The sequence below is a fragment of the Pipistrellus hanaki genome (assembly GCF_964339955.1).
Source record: "Pipistrellus hanaki genome assembly, chromosome: 19".
In the NCBI taxonomy this organism is placed as follows: Eukaryota; Metazoa; Chordata; class Mammalia; order Chiroptera; family Vespertilionidae; genus Pipistrellus; species Pipistrellus hanaki.
This window is the reverse complement of record NC_140521.1, coordinates 8,632,980-8,648,967: the sequence shown is the minus strand read 5'-3', so window position 1 is coordinate 8,648,967 and position 15,988 is coordinate 8,632,980. Positions and strand designations below refer to the sequence as shown.

The window sequence follows — 15,988 nt, the reverse complement described above, 5'->3', positions numbered from 1 at the left end:
CTGCTCACGGCTTGTTCCCCGCTGGCACGGAGGCTGTCTTCCTCTCCGATTGCTCATTCTCCTCAGATGCCGCAAAAAGGCCGCGGGTGCGAAGGAGGACGGGCTGCCTTGTACTTTTGTGTTTTGTCTTAATCTGCTCTCCAAGGTGGTGTCTCCGCGGAGAGGGGCAGGCGGGCGGGCGGCTGGCTGGGCCCGAGCTCAGCCCCTCCGAGGTCACCTGCTGGGCGGGAGCACTTCTCTGCCCGAGCCCGGCGCCATCGCGGCCCGAGCCCGGCGCCATCCCGGCCCGAGCCCGGTGCCATCCCTGCCCGAACCCAGCACCATCCCGGCCCGAGCCCGGCGCCATCCCGTTGCTCCGAGGGCGCTCCTCCTGCTGAGCCTTTGCTCCCTTTCCTCCCCCGCAGCTGCTCCCGGGATGGGGGACCCCTGAGGGCGCAGAGGGCGGCCTGGCCACTCCTCTTCCTGGGGGGCAGAGGGGCCCTCTCCCAGCATTCCTCAGCTGCACGCACGGATCCCACGGATGTGCATGGCCCCCTCAGTGCCCGCCGGGAGGGTGCCAGGGGCTGGGGCGCAGCTGTGGCCCTAGCAGAGGGAAGTTCTCGCCCCCTGCCGCCGCCGCCCGCGAGACCTGGATGGGCCCAGCGCGCTCTCCACCTCTCACCTCTGGGGTGGCCTCGGCTGTCCCAGAGTCCCCGCTTCCCTCCTCTCACCTCTGCCCAGCCCCGGGACCTCGGCTGTCCCAGAGTCCCCGCTTCCCTCCTCTCACCTCTGCCCAGCCCCGGAGCACGGCGGGCCCCGAGGGGAAGTCAGGGGCCCCCGGAATGCCTCTGAGCTCCCGCTAGGAGGCGGGGGCCGTGCAGGCTCGATGGCGAGACTCAGGCAGCTCGGAGAGGCCGAGAGGGGGATTCTCCCGGCGCCTCTGCCGGGCGGAAGGAGCAGGTTTATTTTTAAAGAGTTCTTGCTCCAACGCAGCTCAGAGCGCGTCCTCCCCTCGGCCGGGTGGGGGTGCAGGGCCGGACGCTGGGGCTCCTCTCTCAGCTCCGCCCGGCTGCCCGCAGCTGCCCCGTGCGAGGGGCGCAGAGGCCTGCCTCCCGGAGGGGCTCCCTCGGGGCGAGCCTCTGCCCTCAGCCGGCTCCCACCGTCGGAGACGGCTGCTTTCTGAGCGGGAGGGTGAGCGGAGCGTCCAGCTTTGCTGTGGGGAGGGTCCGAGTATCTCAGAGGGGTCACTTCCTTCCTGACTCCCCACCCCTCACGGGGAGGGGTGTTTCCTGCCATTGCCTCCGCCTCGGCCTCCTCAAGGTCACTGCCTCCTCCTCAAGGTCACTGCCTCCTCAAGGTCACTGTCTCCTCAAGGTCACTGTCTCCGGGGAGGAAGGCTGATGGCTCGGGCGGGACCTCAGACCACAGCAGCCACTGACACACCCTTTCCATCCCAGCCCCTTGTGGGGGGGCCCTCCTTCCCCTGCCGCGGCCGGGGGTCCCCTCTGGGCTCCGACGTGGACGGCTGTCCTGCGGGGAGCTGGTCCCCTGCAGTGGCCCCGGCTCCTCCTGACACGCTGGGGGCCTCCCCCGCCTCTGAGGAGCCCCGGCCCTTCTGTCTCCCTCCTCAGGAGCCTCGTGCCCACCCCCTGGGCGTGGGCCGCACACGCGACCCGAGAGCGTCCCTGGCTTTCACCCCGTGGCGGGAGCTGTGTGTCTCTGCCCTTGTGTCTGGTCCCTGCCCTGTGCACTTGTTGGGGTTCTTGTTGGGGTTCGCACACGGGTTGCTGTACAGTGCCCAGCTCGCGCACTCACACTCCGGGCGTGGCGGGGTGGAGCTCTGTGAGGCCGCAAGGGGGCGGCGCTGTCTCAGCCGGGGTGGTCTTCCCCCCCTCGCTTCCGCCTTCAGCGCCCTCTGCCCCCAGGCCTGCCTGTTGTAATGAACAGCCGGCCCATTCGCGTCCCCCGAGTCATCTCATTGCTCGGTGCCCCCTTGCACTTCCTGAGCCATAAGCCTGCCAGGGACAGCCCCTTTGGTTCCTGGAGACAGTGTCCAGCGCTTCCCCCCTTTCTCTCCCGGTGAACTCCTACACATCCTTCAAAGCCCAACGGAAGCGGCCCATTTTCTGTGAAATCTTCCCCATCAGGCAGTCGGCTGCTGCTTTCTCCCGGCTCCAGCCGCACACACCCTGTGCCTCCCTCTTCGGATGCACTAGGTCCGTGATCAGCAAACGGCAGCACGGCTCGAGAGCCGCGGTGTGCCGCTCTGTGGACTAATGAGTTTGCCGACCACGGCACGAGGTGCTCAGACTGTCTGCCCCGTCCCGGCCACTGAGGAGTGGGAGCGGCACCCGGTCCCCAAGATCCCTGACCAGCCAGGGGACCTCTGGGGCGTCCGTCCGTCCTTCAGGAGGTGGGGAGTGGCCGGTAAGCGGAGACCAAGTGTGCCTTCCGCGGGCCTGCACCTCCCCTGGGGCCGAGCCTCGGTGCCAGTGCCCTGCTCTGTGTGAGGTGTGCCCGGGCATCGGGGAGCCCTGGTGCCCGCTCCCTTTGAGCCTCTGCTCTGTCTCCCCGCTGGTTAGACCATGTCCCCTCGGCGTCCCCGCAGCCGGCAGCTGGCACTCGCCTCCTGGACTTGTCAGCTGCGTCACAGCAGAGGCCGCGGCCGGCGGGGGAGAGGGATTATGTGGTTCCCATCTGGCTCCGGCGCCTTCCAGCCCCGTCCAGCTGCTCCCCGTTACCCGCGGCCCCGCGGCAGGTGCAGGGGTGAGGCCTGTCCGTCATCCTCACGTGAGATGTCTCCAGGGCTATTTCTGGCCTCGCCGTGACCCGTGCGGCTGCGGGGATAAATATAGACACGACGGAGAAGCCCCAGGGGCGGGAGGCGGCCAGCGGGCAGCACCGGAGGGGGTGCGGACGGGCCCGTGGCCTTAAAAAGTCTGCCCAGCCGGAACCGGTTTGGCTCAATGGATAGAGCGTCGGCCTGCGGACTGAAGGGTCCCAGGTTCGATTCCGGTCAAGGTCATGTGCATTGGTTGCGGGCACATCCCCAGTAGGAGGTGTGCAAGAGGCAGCTGGTCGATGATTCTCTCTTATCGATGTTTCTAATTCTCTATCCCTCTCCCTTCCTCTCTGTAAAAAATCAATAAAATAAAAAAAATTAAAAAATAAAAAATCTGCCCAGCCATGCCGAGTGCAGAAGGACAGATTTCCTCGCCACGCACCGTGCCTGGGGGCGGCTGGCCAGGCAGGGGCTGCGGGGAGGGGGAGCCTTGCACAGAGGGACAGGATGCTGGGGGGACGACCCCGTTGCCCTGTGAGCAGCTTCTAAGGGGAAGGGGACGCCCCTGGCCCCAGCCGGAGTCCCGGGGACAGCTGTGCGGAGGGACAGCATGCCGGGCAGAGACCACGGCCCCCGTCCGGCATCCTCAGCCCCCAGCCTCCCCGGCCGGGCATCTGCTGCAGACGGGGCCGCAGCCAGGGCTGGGCTGGGGTGATTGTGGGGTGCCCAGGCCTTGGCCTGCAGGCAGCCGTGCCCATGCCCGTCTCCTTGTTCTGCGCCCGCGCTGCCTGGATCCGTCCCCGTCAGAAGCACAGCTGTAGCCGAAACCGGTTTGGCTCAGTGGATTAGAGCGTCGGCCTGCGGACTGAAAGGTCCCAGGGTAGATTCCGGTCAAGGTCATGTACCCTTGGTTGTGGGCACATCCCCACGAACTGAAGGTCCAGGGTTCGATTCCCAGTCAAGAGCACTGAACCTGGGTGCAGGTTCAACCCCCACCCCCACCCCCACGGTGGGGTGCATGGGGGAGGCAACTGATGGATATGTCCCTCGCAGGTTGATCTCTCTCTGTGTCTCTCTTCCTCTTTCTCTCCCTTCCACTCTATCTAAAATTGATGGGAAAATATCCTCGGTGAGAATTAACAAAACAGAAAAAAAAAAAAGAATCGTGTGAGTGAGAAGTCCAACAGGGCTCTCAAGTTTGGGCGCCTGCATAGCTGAGAAGGTCAGAAGGTCAGAGCCAGGAGCCCCATCAAGGCCTCAGGCCCAGGTCCCGTTCTCGGTGGGGAATAAAGGAAACCGTTTCTCCACTCACAGAACACGCTGACCCCAAAGCCGGACCCCCCCCCCCCCCCCCAGCCAGTCTCCTGTTCTCTGTGGACACCCACCAGCTCTCTTCTTTAAAAAAACATTTTTATTGATTTCAGAGAGGAAGGCAGCGGGAGAGGGAGGGAGAGAGAGACACACACACACGCACACATCAACGATGAGAATCATGGACGGGCTGCCTCCTGCACGCCCCACACTGGGGATCGTGTCCTGACCTGGTTCGTGGTTCCATGCTCCATGCTGAGCCACACCTGCCTGGCTGGCTGTGTTTACATTTAAACGCCCCCCTGTCCGCCCGCAGAGCCTGGCGGGGAAGCAGACAGCGGTGAGAAGTCAGGGTGCGGTGCACTCAGAGCCGTTAACGAGGAGTAGCTTTTGTAGCTTTTCCTCAGAGGCCCGTGTAGAGAGACATGGTCGTCCTTGAGAGGGAGTCACTCCTTTTAAAATCCTCACCAGAGGATGCCTTTCCGTTGTTTTTTAGGGAGAACGGGAGAGAGAGGGAAAGACAGAGAGCAGCACTGATGGGAGAGAAAACATTGGCTGCCTCCTGCACGAGCCCAACCCAGGGCCGGGGCTGGGCAGGAGCCTGCAACCGAGGTACGTGCCCTTGACTGGAATTGAACCCGGGACCCTTCGTTCTGCAGGCCGACGCTCTATCCACTGAGCCAAACGGACCAGGTCGGGTTGCTAGCTCTTCAGCCGTCACACAGAATCCCCGCCAGAGTGCAGGGCCCCCAGGTCTGGCCCCGGGTGGGTGTGGCCGCTAAGTGTCCCCTGGGAAGGGTTCAAACCCCCTCCTGCACCCCAGCCCCGTTCCGACTCGGAGGGCGTTAACGGCACACGCGGTCTGACCAGCGCGGCTGGGCTGAGTGGAGCTGACATCTCGGGCCTGAGCACGAGGCTTTGAGAGGAACCGGCTGATCCAACCGTGCCGTGGGCTTCCCCAGGGCCCTGCTCTGAGACCCCCCCCATAACCCCCCTCCCTCGCCCCGGCTTCCTGAGGCTCACGGCATCCAGATGTTGGAGCTGCGGAAGCTTGGGATCTGCCCTTCCCAGTGCGTGTTCACTGCCCTCTCCGTGCCTGACCGCCAGCCGGCCTGCCTCCCTCCCTCCCTCCCTCCCTCCTTTCTCATTCCTGTTGAGACACTGTGAACAGTGAGGACTGGCTCAGATCCCGGAGCCACGTGACCCAGGTTTGAGTCCCCTCAGGGCTGTGTGACCTGGAGCAAGCCACCTCCCTCTCTGTGCTTCAGCTTCCTCAGATGCAAATTAGGGACAGAAAGGATGAACTCGGTTAATTCCCTTTCAGCCGGCCTGCGCCCGGGGTCTATCCCTCTCCCTTCCTCTCTGTAAAAAAAAAAAAAAAAAAAAAAAAAAAAATCAATAAAATATATTTTAAAAATATGATTTTATTGATTTCAGAGAGGAAGGGAGAGGGAGAGAGAGAAAAAACACCATTGATGAGAAAGAAACATCAACGAGCTGCCTCCTGCACATCCCCCTACTGGGGATCGAGCCTGCACCCCAGGCATGTGCCCTGACCGGAATCGAACCAGCGTCTCCTGGCTCCTAGGGTGAACATTTGATTATTTTTATTTTTTAAGTTTATTTTTATTTTATTATTTTTAAAAATACAGGTACCTGGTCGTCTTCAAAAACTCTCGTCTTTTAAAATGCAAGTTTCTGGGAGGTAATGCTTATTGAAAGGAAAAGAGCCTTAGCCACAGGAGATGATCACAGGAACTCATTTCAGCCTCTCAACACTGGTTGCTGGTCAGGTCTCAGGTTCGCCTCCTTTTGGCCTTTTACTACAGAAAAGCTAGGAAATAGGCTTGAAATGGTTATGCGTTTAGAAATAGGTCTGTTATTTAAAAAATATTTTATTGATTTTTTACAGAGAGGAAGGGAGAGGGATAGTTAGAAACATCTATGAGAGAAACATCAATCAGCTGCCTCTAGTACGCCCCCTACTGGGGATGTGCCTGCAACCAAGGTACATACTGTACCCTTGACCGGAATTGAACCTGGGACCCTTCAGTCCACAGGCTGATGGCTCTATCCACTGAGCCAAAGCGGTTTCGGCAGAAATAGGTCTCTTAAATGTGTGACTGTGTTTGCCGGTGGAGGGGTGGGGGGGGGCATTTTAGAAGCACAGGGTGTTAGCCCTGCAGGCCGGTCCAAAGAGGGAGAGGAGCCGGGTCCTGGCGGTGTGTGTGGCGGGGGAGAGAGACGGGGGAAGGGGAGGTTGGGCCTCTGCCTTCCCTGTGCCCAGAGGCTGGGCTGCCCACCCGGCTTCCCCAGTTTCCCTACAGATGGGAGAGCCTTCTCTGCCCATCCAGGCCCCGCCCCATTCGGTCCTCTCCCACTCAGGTCACCCCTGGGTCCTGGGCTGCGTGCTTGGGTGCGTCCCGTCTCAGCCTCGGTTTTCTCATCTGTGGAATGGCTCCCACACATGGACTCTCAGGCTCCCGCTGGCCCCACCAGCCTGGCTTCCCACGGCCGACCCGGAGCTGACCCTCATGCCCCTGGCCGACCCGGAGCTGACCCTCATGCCCCTGGGCCAGACCCTCGGGGGGGGGGGGGCTGGCCGGGGGAGAGGCTCTCCGCCTGCGACTTTTTATTTATTCATTAAGGACGGGACGTTGATGTATCGGGACGCTGGAGGAGCTGACAGGTCACGTGGCCTCTGAGAGCACAGGGCTGGTAATCCATTTAAAAAAACATTTTCTTCTTCTCTTTAATTTAATGGAGGAAATCATTAGCTGGGAAATGGGTAGGGCTGATTTATTCCTGTTTGGGGGAGGGGGAGAGGGAAGCGAATGCCAGCTCTTAATTGCCTGCCACTCGCTCTAGAAACATGTCAGCCGGAGCGTCCCATTAGCCGGGCCGGGCCTGGGCGGAGGCGGCCGGGGGAGCCGGGTTGGGGGCGGGGGGCGGCCGCCGTGAAGTCAGCAGCAGCTGAGAGAAGCCAGCGGACCTGCTGTGGCCCCGGGGTCTCAGGCAGGAGCCGGGATCTCACGCAGGAGCCCTCGTTCCCAGGGACTCGGGGACACGGGGACACGGGACCAGGCCCGGTCTGGGAAAACGGACTACGTGCCTCTTGGACTTCATCCGGTTCCAAGAGGAGGCAACCGGGTTCACCCTAAAAATAACCAGACTCCCAAACAGCTCCGACACACACGCAAATGGTTTTCGAACCGATAGGCCACGGGGCTCGAAGGTGCAGCTGTGCTCCCACTGCCCCAGCCCGCTATCCTGGAGCCGGAGGTGCCCCCGGGGTGACCTGGGTCCTTCTGGGGTCACCGTCTTCCAGCGCCCCTGCGGACGGAGGAGGTCTGGCTGGGGCTCTGCCCTCTCCAGGGACGCCTCCTGCCCTGGGGCACCCCATTGTGGCAGGGGTGCGTCCCCGAGACTCTCTGTGGCCCCAGGTGCCCCGGACTCGGGCCGGGCGGCTGGGCTGGGGTGCCGAGGGCCCGCCTCGCTCTGGTTTTCCACGCGCATCTGGCCCAGAAACATGAGCGAAGGCGCTCCGGGGAGGGGAGGCTATAAATAGCCGGCAGGATGTGGAGAGGTGACAGGCAGGGGACCGCCAAGGTTGTGGGCCCGCGAGAGCAGGGGCTGCCCCGGGACCCGCCCCGCCTGCTGGGTGCCGGTCTCCCCACTCCGCAGGCCGAGCCCTGGGTCCCCCCCCAGGCTGTCTTCCCGGCCACGCCCTGTCCCCCGGCCTCCGGAGGCTCCGGGGCACACTGCTACGGCACTGCTGGGGACTCTGTGTCCTGTGATGATCCTTCCATGGATGTGCCATGTCTTGGGGGGGGGGCGTCCACCACCAAGTGGGGGGCTGAGTGTGGTCCCCCCCTCTGGGCGGTGGGCCTGGGACTCCAGGGCAGGGTTCTAAAGCGTTGGGGGACCATCACCACCATCTCTGGGAGTTGTGGAGGAGGTGCAGGGCCAGACTCTACAGGGTCTTCATTGATGAGTTCTCTAGAGGCCCGGTGCACGAAATTTGTGCACCGAGGTGGGGGGCATCCCTCAGCCCAGGCTGCACACTCTCCAATCCGGGACCCCTCAGGGGATGTCTGACTGCAATCCCAATGTCCACAGGGATTGCTGGCTCCTAACTGCTCCCCTGCCTGCCTGCCTGCCTGATCACCCCTAACTGCCCTCCCCTGCTGGCCTGTTCTCCCCTAATTACCTCTGCCTCAGCCCCCGCTACCGTGGCTTTGTCCAGAAGGACGTCTGGAAGATGTTTGGTCTAATTAGCATATTACCCTTTTATGAGCATAGATTCATTTGTTCCTTCGTGTGTTCATTCATTCATTCATTCAAAAGATGGCTTTCCGTGCCTTCTGGGTGCCGGGAGCTCTCCCGGGCCCGGGGGATACAGCAGTGAATACCACCCACCCAGACCCCTGCCCGCACAGAACCTCATTCCCGAGGGAGAGGCACTTACAACAAACAAACAAAAACCAAATGGAAACCCTGGGTGAACCTGGAAGACATCAGGCTGCGTGCGTTAAGCCCAACACAGACAGACAGACAGACAGACCCTGTGTGGTGCCCCTTCCGCGAGGATCCCGGAGGCGGAGGACAGAGGGGCGGGGCCGGGGGCGGTGTCTGACGCGGGCGGGGCCGCCGTGTGGGAGGAGGAAGCCGCCAGGGCTGGGACGGAGCCCTCGCCCGCGCCGGCTGGGGTCACACAACAGCGGGAACGCGCTCCACGCCTCCAGCCGGTGCCCTCACCGGGGCCACGGCGGCACCTGGGCTGTGGTGTGTCCTGTACCCTGTTTTTATTTATTTATTTATTTATTTATTTTAATTTTTAAAAATATATTTTATTGATTTTTCACAGAGAGGAAGACAGAGATAGAGAGTTAGAAACATCGATGAGAGAGAGTCATCGATCAGCTGCCTCTTGCACACCCCCTACTGGGGATGTGCGCGCGACCAAGGTACATGCCCTTGACCGGAATTGAACCCAGGGCCTTTCAGTCCGCAGGCCGACGCTCTATCCACTGAGCCAAACCGGTCCCGGCTGTACCCCGTTTTTAAAGTAAAACACACAAAGGAGGAAGAAAAGCACACAGCGTCTCGGGCTCCGTGTCCTGAGGATGGGAGGGGTCCGGAGGGCAGGGAGGGGGTTACGGCTTAAGGAAGGGGGGAGGGTGGGTGGCCGGGAGGCTGCCGTGAGCAGGGCCCAGCGGCTGCCGGAGGGGAGGTGCCTCCGGGCAGAGGGGACGTGGTGACAGGTGCCCAGGCAGGCGGGGCGGGGCGGGCGGGCTTCTGGGCCTTCACTCTGAGTGGGTGCGGCCAGGCCTCCTGGGGGCTCTGAGGGGTGCGAGGACCCCTCCGGCCGCTCCGAGGAGGGGAGCAGGGGCCACGGGAAAGGAAGAAGAGCGGTGCAGGGTGGGCGGTCCGAGGCTGGGGCGCAGCTCCCTCGGGGGGTGCCCCCAGCAGTGTTTCAGCGCAGAGCCGACGGGGCGGCTTCCTGTGGTCAGTGTCAGTTTTTCTGGAGGCTCGGCTGCCGCTCTCTGGGGGCCACAGATTCTCCCTCTGCCACTTGGGCGGGTGGCGGTGGGACTCGGGTGGGGGTGGGGGGTTCCTGCCATTCGTGCCCAGAAGCCACACAGCTGCTTGGAAGCACAAAGCCGTCCCTGGGCCCTGCCCTCCCCGGCCCGGCCCGGCCCGGCCCGGCGGGGGGCTTGGGTGCTGAGGCGCCTGTCCTCCCCGACCTGGGCCTGTCCCAGAGTGGCTTCCGGGGCCCCAGCAGGCCAGGCGGGGTCAGGCTGGCCTCAGCCCCACCTGTGTCTGCTGCCTGTGCTCCTCCCCGTCCCCCTCCCCCCGTGCACCTGCAGAGACAGGGGGCAGGGGGCTAGCCTCTGGTCCCTGCTCCAGCACAGACCCTCTGCCGGAGCCCGAGCAGCTGTGTGCATGCGTGTGTGTGCGTGTGTGTGTGTGTTTGTGTGTGTGTGTGAAGGTCGCCCTGAGCGCCTCCCACCACCCAGCCTGGGCCCGATGGCCCTCTGCACGTCCCACACCCCCACCCCTGCTGCCACTTAATATTTATTTATTTATTTATTTATTTTATTATTTATTTATTTATTTTAAAGCAAAGGCTTTTTAAAAAAAATATATTTTATTGATATTTTACAGAGAGGAGGAAGGGAGAGAGATAGAGAGCTAGAAACGTCGATGAGAGAAACATCGACCAGCTGCCTCTTGCACACCCCCTACTGGGATGTGCCCGCAACCAATGTACATGCCCTTGACCGGAATCGAACCTGGGACCTTTCAGTCCGCAGACCGACGCTCTACCACTGAGCCAAACCGGTTTCGGCTATTTATTTATTTTTTAAACATTTTTATTGCTTTCAGAGAGGAAGGGTGGAGAGAGGGATAGAAACATTAATGATGGAAAGAATCACTGATTGGCTGCCTCCTGGGGATCAAGCCCGCAACCCGGGCATGTGCTCCGACCAGGAATCGAACTGTGACCTCCTGGTTCATAGGTCAGCGCTCAACCACGGAGCCACCCCGGGCCCGGCTGCCGCTTTAGGAAGGTGGGGAGGGTCCGTTCCAGCCCGCTAGCTCCCGCCCAGACATTCCAGGGGTGACCTCAGGAGTTGCTGGGGGAGACGGCAGGAGACGGGGTTCTAGAACGGGTGCCTGGGGCCGGGCGGGGCGGGAGGAGCGGACAGCGGGGTGGGGACCCCGTCAGGATGGCGTCGGCGGAGCCCACGCCCCGGCTGGAGCCGGCTCAGCTCCCCGAGAGCCCGGCCCCCTGCCCTCTGTCCTCTTAGAACGGCCGGAGGCCAGGCTGCTCCTCCATGCCGACACTGGGGGGTATGTAGGGAGAGGGAGGGGGGTGAGTGGGGAGAGGGAATGAGGGTAAGTGGAGAGAGGGGGCGGGAGGGAGGAGGACCAGGGGCTTGGTCTGTGGCTGGGGCCTGCGTCCTATGTTCCGTCTCCTCCAGTCCTCAGAGCTGCTCTGTCCGGCCCGATCACCCCCGACCCCACACGACTGTTTCCTTTTAAATTGAAGTGAAATAAAGTGAATAATCGGGTCTCCCAGTCACACCAACCCCATTCCAGGAGCTCCGTGGCCACGGTGGGGGCTCCGTGGCCGGGCTGGGCAGAGCCGGCGCAGAGATGGCCATCGTCACACAGAGTTCCATTGGGTGGCGCCGGTCCTCGCTCTCGAGCAGCCCCACGGGGGTGAGACTGTGGCCCCATTTTACGGACGGACAAGCCGAGGCTCAGAGAGTGGAAATGGCTGGCTCATCATGCAGCCCCTGAGGGCCAGAGGGCGCGAGGACATGGGTGGCGGGGGTGTCTCAGAGCGCGGACGTGGGGCTGGCGTGCACACGTGTCCACGGCCAGCGGGCTGCTTCTGAGGACCCGGGGGACCGAGGCCCAGTTGTTGGCCACACACACACACACACACACACACACACACACGCACACGCATGCGCACACATGCGGTGGCTCTCGGAGGGGCGGGGTGTGGTGTGGGAGTGGCTGTTCACGGGACGGGGTTCCTGGGGTGACGGACACGGTCTGGAACCAGGTCGAGGTGCCAGCTTCTCGGCCTCGAGGCCGTGCCACGTGCTGCTGCCGGCGCGCCTCGGCACGGTGGAGCGGCAGGTTTCGTGCCGGAGTTTGCCACGCGATCTCGAGAGGGAGCGTGCGGTCCAGGGGAGAGCCGAGGGCTGTTCCGCCCGGTGTTTTCATGGTGGCCACGTGCCTGCGTGTTTTCGCTGTGTCGGGGGGAGGGAGGGGAGCGGAGGGGGGGCTGCGGTGACGGTGGTCCCAGGGCCGTGGGAGACGGGATGCGGCCAGGGCCCCCTCGCCGTGGTGCCGGCTTCGGGCCCCGAGCCTCTGCCCTGGTGCTGGGTGAGCCAGCCAGGCCCATCCGTCCCCGTGCCTTCCTGTGCCCGTGCCTTCCTGTGCCAGCTATTGCAGTGTCCCTGCCGGGTGCTGGCTGGGAGCCGGTGGGTTTACCCAGATGAGCAGTGGGGGTGCAGAGATGTGATCTGACCTGCCCCTCTGAGAGGAGAAACGGGGGTCCCCAACCCAGGCCACGGGCCCTCTTCCCAGCCACCCCCCCCTCCTGCTGCTTGGCACGTGGGCGGGGCCTGGGGCACAGCCTAGTCCTGCTGCTGGCGCTGGCCAGAAGCCGCTGCAGCAGGTGGGTCTGCCTGGGGGCGCCGTCCACCTGGGGGGCTGGGTGTGTCCCCGAGAGCTCACCCACCCCCTCACACCCTGCTCCCTGCAGGGGCGGCTCTGGGCGTGAAGCCCTTGTGTGGGGGTACACCCCGCACTGCCGAGGGTGGCAGGTGTGGCTGAACCTCATGGGGAGTTCGGACTCGGGGTTCGGCCACGCTGATGGTCAGACTTGGGGGGCGGGTGGAGGTCCGAGATGCCTGCCCCCCAGACAGGGACACGGGGCCCCAGCTGCTTGCCGCCTCCGGGAGGGGCTGTGGTCTCAGGCCCGCCTCAGGGAGGCGATGGAGGGGGAGCATCAGCCAGGGGCACAGCCCTGCGGTGCCTGCCTGCTCCCCTCGCCCCCTCCCCGGGGCAGGGCTCGCTGGTTGCCCAGCCTGGCCCCAGGGCCCGGAGGCCCGTCTGGGGGAAGCGGCACTGAGGAGGGGGGACCGGCTCTTCTGCCGCCTTCCCCTGGCATATGGCTCCTCCGCCGCCTCAGGCGGTGCCAGCGGCTCCCCCTTCTCCATGGCAACTTAACGCAGTGGTCCCAGCGGAGGAGACAGAATCAATTCTCCCTCTTCCCTCCCTCCCTCCCTCCGCCTCCCCACCCCTTCCTCTGGGCCGTCCTCCTCCATCCCTGCTCCCGGCTCTCCCGTCCTCTGCCGGCTGTCCGTCAGTCCGTCGGTCCATCCCGGGGACCTCCCGCTCCGGCATGGGCGGCGCCCCGAGGCCGTGGGCATGGGGAGCGCAGCGGCCGGGGGCATGGGGGGGCTCCCCAAGGCGCTAACAGCATCCACCTCGTCCCAGCTCGCATTTTCTTCCTGAAGGTAATGTTCCGCCCTCGCTGTCACCTCTCCCCGCGGCTCCTCCAGGCAGCTCTGTGCTGGTCACGTGGCTGCTGTCTCCTCCGAGGAGCTGGGATGCAGGGAGAGGCGGGGGGGGGGGGGGGGGGCGGGGAGGAGGCTGAGTTTGGGGGCGCAGGGACCCCTCCAGGCAGTGTGAGTAGCGGGGCTCTGGCCGCCGGGTGCTGGGGCGCAGCTGCCTGAGCTGTGCGTTTCCCCGTGTCGTTGCTCCTGCCTCCCGGGACCCCGCTCTGCTCTGCGGGGAGGGGGCTCAGAGGCAGGCACGTGCACCCCACCTGGGGCCGCGGGGGCGCAGGGCTCCCCGTCTCACCCTCCCTCACCTGACGGTGCAGTTCCGGGCGGGGCGGGGGGGGGCGAATGTTTGGTCTTGTAACCACGACTTTCTGAGCAGATGGTGCAGGAGCGTCTTGGGCCGGCTGATGGGGAGGGGGACGCGCATCCTGCCAGCAGGGTCTGCTGGGGACAGGCCCCCCGCGGAGCTGCTTCAGGCAGGGTTTGAAGGCCGCCATCCCTCCCTCCCTGTCTCCCAGCGAGGCCGGCGCCCAGGAGGGGACGGATGAAGTTAACTGTGGGCGCCCTCCCCGGGGGAGGGGGGCATTCTCTCCGTTGCCTCTGCCCCGTGTGCAGCGGCGGTGGCGGCGGCGAGGATGGAAAAAGCACCCCCTTGTTGGCAGGCCACCTCCGTGCAGACGGAAAGTGAGGTCTGGAGGGAAGGGTTAGAAGCGTAGAAGCCGAGGCTTTGCTGGGTGTGGGAGAGGCAGCCTGTGTGATCTTCAAACAGAGAGCGCGAGCGGCCATCGGGCTCACAGGTTGTCAGAAGCGGCTCTCGGCGCCGATCGGACCCAGCCTGGGGGGCAGAAATGACGGAGGGGGGAGCTCGGGGGAGAGGACTCTCAGGGAACCAGGCTGCTGGGGGGCCGCCTGGATCCCCCAGCGCACTCCGGCGTGGCCCCTGCCCGACCGGATCGCTATAATAACAGAACCGGATCGGATCGGATCAGATCAGATCGGATCGCTGTAATAACAGACGGAACCCGGGGGACGGCCCCGGGGGGCTCCCCGAGGCTGCTGTGGTCACGCCCCTCCGACCTGGGTTTGTTCCGTCCCGGCAGCCGCCTCCTCGGACCCGGATTCGGGGATTCTCCCTGCTTCCCTCCGATAAGCGGCCAGTTCCTGTGGGGCGGGGCGGGGGCCGGCTTGTTTTCCCTCCGCCGGAGCCTGGAGCCGGCAGCCAGACCCTCCCGGCATCCGGACAGACGCTGTGCAGGCTTCTTAATGACATTACCCGCGTCTGGCCTCCGCCGTGAATTCTGACGGCTTCACGCGCCCAGGTGGGTGGGGAAGGCGGCGTGCCCGTGTTGTTTGGTTTGCTGGCGAACGGAAAATCTGATGTGATGCGGAAAAGGTCAGTCCCCTGAGCGGTGGCGCTCGGTGCTGGGGGCTCGCAGCCTCCGTGGGGGGCTGGCCCCGTGTCCCGCCCCCTCCCCCAACCCCCGATCCTGGGGTTCCTCTGCTCCGGGGTCTCTCCGGTGGCTTTGATGACACCCGTGTGCGTTCCGGCTGCAAACCTGAAGTCGGAAGGAAGGCAGAGCGGGGCTGGCCTTGGACGGGGAGGGAGGCTCCCGCCACCACCTTCCTGCTTCCATCCCAGGACGGGACTGCCTGCTGGGGGCTCCGTGCAGCCCCGCCCCCCGCCCTTCCTGGGGATCCCCCAGAGCGGACTTCCTCGGAAGCCTCGCCAGCAGAGCAGGTCGGAGGTGGCCGGCTGCTCCTGGCTCGCGTGTGGCCAGCTCGTTCCAGGAAAGGGGGGTCATCGCGGTCGCCAGCTTTCGGGCGGTGAGTGGTTCTGTGGTTCCCTCAGAGGAGCTCTGGGTGCAGGGGTGGTGCGGGAGGCGGCTTCTTCCCCTCTGTGGGCTGGCGGGCCCTGCTCGGGTCCACCTCCCAGGCTGTGCCGGGCGGGACAGCGGTCATAGGCCTGGAACCGCCTCCCCCAGGAGGCCTAGCCAGTGCCCTGTGCCCGCCCGGCCCCACCCTGGCTTTGAGGAAACCTGGGGGGGGCGTCCTTCAAGGTCCTACGGGAATGGCTTAGGAGGCTGTGCGGGAGGAGGAAGCTCATGAGCATCAAACTCTCCCCGGTCTGTCCTGAGACGTCCCTGAACATGCACGCAGCCACACACATGTGCACTCTCTCTCACACACACACACACACACACACACACACACACACACGCTCCTGCACACTCATGCGCCATGCACCCGTGCATGCAGCCACACACACACATACACACACACACACACACACACACACACACACACACGTTTCCCTCCCGCCATCGGCCTCTCGTACCAGTTGCATTCGGCTCCTGACGGCTCTGTCACGCCTGCCCTTTCTGTCGGTTGCGTTCAGCTCCGTGCCTTACCTGAGTAACACAGACCCTTCCCATCAGCTCTGAAAGCAGCCTCTCTCTCTCTCTCTCTCTCTCTCTCTCTCTCTCTCTCTCCCTCTCTCTCTCTCTCTCTCTCTCTCTCCCTCCCTGTCTCTCTCTCTCTCTCTCTCTCCCTCTCTCTCTCTCTCTCTCCCTCCCTCCCTCCCTCCCTCCCTCCCCCTCTCTTTTCCACGCCCCTCAGGCATGCTGAGCTCTCAGGTGTGTCACAGAGATCAGCACTTCTGTGTCTGTGTCTGCGCCTGGACGCCAGCTCGCCAGCCTGGCCTTCCGAGGGCCTCCAGGCAAAAGGGAGGGGCGTTGTCAAGTCCCAGAGAGGCTGAGCTTAAGATGTGCTGATGCCCTAGCTGGCTGGCTCAGTGGGTAGAATGTCAGCCTGCGGACTGAAG

The 15,988-nt window shown here is 63.8% G+C and overlaps 1 protein-coding gene across 1 annotated transcript in view; it reads left to right on the top strand.

The window, feature by feature from the left end:
• PITPNM2 (phosphatidylinositol transfer protein membrane associated 2) overlaps positions 1-15,988 on the top strand; it is a 93,541-nt gene that overhangs the window by 27,141 nt on the left and 50,412 nt on the right.